Source organism: Hibiscus syriacus, unplaced genomic scaffold, assembly GCF_006381635.1.
Source record: "Hibiscus syriacus cultivar Baekdansim isolate YM2019G1 unplaced genomic scaffold, ASM638163v2 tig00002511_pilon, whole genome shotgun sequence".
NCBI lineage: Eukaryota > Viridiplantae > Streptophyta > Magnoliopsida > Malvales > Malvaceae > Hibiscus > Hibiscus syriacus.
In genome coordinates this window covers 4,830,429-4,834,662 of record NW_024061932.1, presented here as the reverse complement: position 1 = coordinate 4,834,662, position 4,234 = coordinate 4,830,429, and the positions used below count along the sequence as shown (strand labels likewise).

Genomic DNA, 4,234 nt, shown 5'->3' with positions numbered 1-4,234 from the left:
TCAATACAGAACAAAATATTTATGATTTTGTTAACACATATGCTGAGGTAGGATTTAGTATCCGTAAAAGCAAAGGACATAGAGATCAACATGGTAATTGGATAAATAGAGTTGTTCTTGTCAAGGTACCCGAAGAAAGAATAAACGAGATGATGATGTAAAATATCACCGTCCAGAAACAAGATTTGGATGCTTAGCTGTATTAAAAGTTTCGGGGGTTAATGGTAAATTCCGAGTTACAAAATTTATTGCAGATCATAATCACACGTTGACTTCTCCTTCCAAGCGTATGTTTCTAAGATCTCAAAGGAAAATTAATCTTGCCTAAGCTGCAGAACTTGAAATCGTTAATCGCTCAGGATTAACACCAAAAGAAATTGTTGGATTTTTGGCTAAAAAGGTTGGTGGGTCAAAAATCTTGGTTTTATTCTCGAAGATTATAATAATTACTTGCGTACTAAAAGAACAAATGAGATGAAAGTTGGAGATATGGGCGGGGTATTAGAGTATTTACAAAATATGCAACATAATGATCCAAATTTTTCTTATGCCATTCAAGTTGATCTTGATGACTTCGTAACAAATATTTTTTTGGACAGATAGCAGGACGAAATTAGATTATAAATCTTTGGAGATGTCATATGTTTTGATACAACATATAGAAAAAAATAAGGATAGTAGACTTTTGGCATCATTTGTGGGTGTTAATCACCATAAGCAAAGTGTTATCTTTGGTGCAGCTCTGTTGTAGGATGAAATTCAATTCATTTTCAAAAGCAATGTTGGAAAAAATCCAACTACGATTCTTACAAATGAAGATGCTGCACTGACAAAAGCTCTTGATTCAGAATGGCCTGAAACATGTCATCAATTGTGTGTGGCATATGTTCCAAAATGCAACTAAGCATCTTAGTGATGTATTTGAGAGAGTTAATAACTTTATTAAATATTTTAGTAGTTGTGTTATTGATTATGGTGAAGAAGAATCTTTTTTTTAAATGCAAGGGATAAAATGCTTGCAGAGTACGATTTGAGGAATAATAAATAGTTTCAGAAACAATTTGAGTTGAGAGAAAAATGGACTTTAGTTTATAGAAGACAAACTTTCTGTGGAGATATGTCCACTACTCAAAGAAGTCAGAGTATCAAAAACCAAATAAAGATGTACATTGGTTATAATTATGATTTACTACGTTTTTTCTGCACTTTGAAACGGCTGATAGACGCTACAAAGAGTTGAAAGCCGATTAAAAAGACAATCAAAGTCATCTCTTCCATATCCTGTAGAGATATTGAAACATGATGTAGATGTATATACTCTTACAATATTTAAAGTTTTTTTTTTTGAAAGAAGTATGGTTCATATTATTGAAAGTACAAGAATTGTTACTAGTTATAAAGTCATTCTTTCAGGAAAACTTTGTCATCATATTGTTATGTTTGACTCATCAAATTCTACAGTCAATTGTAGTTGTAAGAAATTTGAACTTTCTGATATTTTATGTGCACATGCTTTGAAGGCACTCTCATTTTAAAATTTCAAACGGATTCCAATTCAATACATTTTGGAGGATGAAGGAAGCGAAGATTGGAGTTACATTAAATTCATCAATGTCTACTAGATCAAATGATCCTAAAGTAGATTTAAGGACTCGTTACAAATTTTTACTTGGATGGTATTCACATTTAGCGGCTTAGTTGCAATGAGTGAACAATCATTTGATATTGCTATGAATAATAAAGAGAAGACATTAAGCAAAACTGAGGCAACCTTGAAACATTTATCAATCGAAGAATCTTTGAATGTGTGGAGAAAAAATATTTCTCAAGTTGGTGCAACTGAACAAATTGAGAATACTGAGAAAAAGTTAAAGGAATTAAGTATAAACTCAGAAGAAAAGGAGATGGATAATTAATTTGACCAAAAAATGCTTTAGAAAAAACCAAAGAAAGAGAAATCATCGAAATGAAAAATTAAAAAAGATCTTACTGAATAAAGAGATAAGAATGATAAATTTTTTAATATTTTGATATATTACTCTTGACTTTTTCAATATTTTATATTTTTAATATAATATTTTTTAAATATAGTATTATATTAACTAGTTAAATCATAATTTATATATTATTTTATTATTTATTTGTTTAATTTTATTATTTACCTAATGAACTCATTTTATATTGATTATATATTTAAATATTTGATAGTAAATTCAAGTTGATATTAATCAATTAAATTCGGATGTTTTGAATTCTCGTGATCTACCTATATCTCAACACATGCATGTAATTTAAGTTTTATGGTTATATTTTATTTATGAAAATCATTATCATGTTAATGTTTTTCTAACTTATTTTTTTATTAATAAGTCACAATGGAATTCAAATTTGGACATGAACATCATTAATCAATCTACAATAACAAGTATGATGGATTTATTACAGGTAATATTTATATTATAATAAAGCAATATATTTTTATTTTATTTTGATTATGATACTTATATTTTTTTTAATATTTGTAGGCTCAAATTCCACAAGCTTGTTGAGAGAATGATGCAGCACGTGCAGCCCATGCAACCTATGCATATCTGAGTATGGAGAAGCTCTAGAAGTTAGTCTAGAAGCTAAGCTGTTATAAGTTTGTTAGTCAGTTCGGAAGTTGTTGTAGTGCTGTATATAAAGCTATTATGGTGCACACTGTATATTCGTTGAATCATAGTAAAGAAAGGAATGAGTTCTCTTGCTTCTTCTTGAAACGTTCTTGTGATATTTCATCATGGTATCACTCGCCAAAGATCCTGACGTCATTACCTCCGCTGCGTGTTTGCAATGCTCTTTGTTTGCTCTTGGCTCCTGATAACATCTTTCTAATTGATTTGTGCATTCTTTGATTCCAATTGTGTTGGATTATCTTTGAGATTGCTTTGTTTTATGTCTGTGAGTTTTCTTCCATTGCTACGGACAACCTGTTTGTTGAATTACCTGATCGATGCTGCTCTCAAGAATGACTCTTCAGCGTTGATCGAAGCGAACTAGAAAGCATTTCAATGGTGTCTCCAGTAATTGACACCGAGTACCTCAAGGAGATCGACAAAGCTCGTCGAGACATCCGCGCTCTCATCGCCTTGAAGAACTGCGCCCTTATCATACTTCACTTAGCATTGCACGATGTTGGGTCGTACGATGTGAGCACTAAGACCGGTGGTCCTAATGGATCCATAAAGAATGAGGAAGAGTACACTCATGGCGCCAATAACGGCTTGAAAATTGCCCTTGATTTTTGTGAGGGACTGAAGGCTAAACATCCTAAGATCACATATGCAGACCTATACCAACTTGCTGGTGTTGTTGCTGTTGAAGTCACTGGAGGTTCTACTATTGACTTTGTACCTGGAAGAAAGGATTCGAACGTTTGCCCCAAGGAAGGGCGACTTCCAGATGCTAAAAGAGGTGTACCTCATCTAAGGGACATCTTCTATTGAATGAGTCTATCTGACAAGGATATTGTAGCGTTATCTGGGGGTCACACTCTGGGAAGGGCTCATCTATAGAGATCAGGAAGCATCTGTTTTATCAGTTTATGGAGTGCTTGATGCAATTCTTCGGCACTTACGAAAACCAAATGAGGAGCTGGCCACTGAAGTAGCATAGTAGTATAGTTCTTTTGTGTGTGTAAACAAAAGTTTAATTTTGTATTCATTTTGTTGCTTTTATCTCAAAGTGTCATGGGACTTCACAACCAATAGTCCATAAAAAAATATGTCAAGGAACCTTGTAAAAGAGGGTGAAGAAGAAAGAAATGAAGGTGAATAAGAAGAAGGAAAGGAAGCATCAGCACTTTCGATTCAAAGTGAACGGAAGGAAGCATCGGCACTTTCGATTCAAGAAGAACGAAAGGAAGCACTGACACTTTCGATTCAAGTGAACGGAAGGAAGCGTCAGCACTTTTCGATTCAATTGTTCATCTTTCATCAAGAAAGTTGAGAAAGCAGGGAGAATGTTGAGAGAATGACGCAACACGTGCAGCCCATGCAACCTATGCATATCTGAGTATGGACAAGCTCTAGAAGTTAGTCTAGAAGCTAAGCTGTTATAAGTTTGTTAGTCAGTTAGGAAGTTGTTGTAGTGCTGTATATAAAGCTATTATGGTGCACACTGTATATTCGTTGAATCATAGTAAAGAAAAGAATGAGTTCTCTTGCTTTTTCTTGAAACGTTCTTGTGATATTTC

General features: G+C 33.3%; 1 pseudogene; it reads left to right on the top strand.

Annotated features, from left to right (window-relative positions):
• The first annotated feature begins 3,050 nt into the window (after positions 1-3,050).
• LOC120145857 lies at positions 3,051-3,596 on the top strand (annotated as a pseudogene).
• Positions 3,597-4,234: the final 638 nt, after the last annotated feature.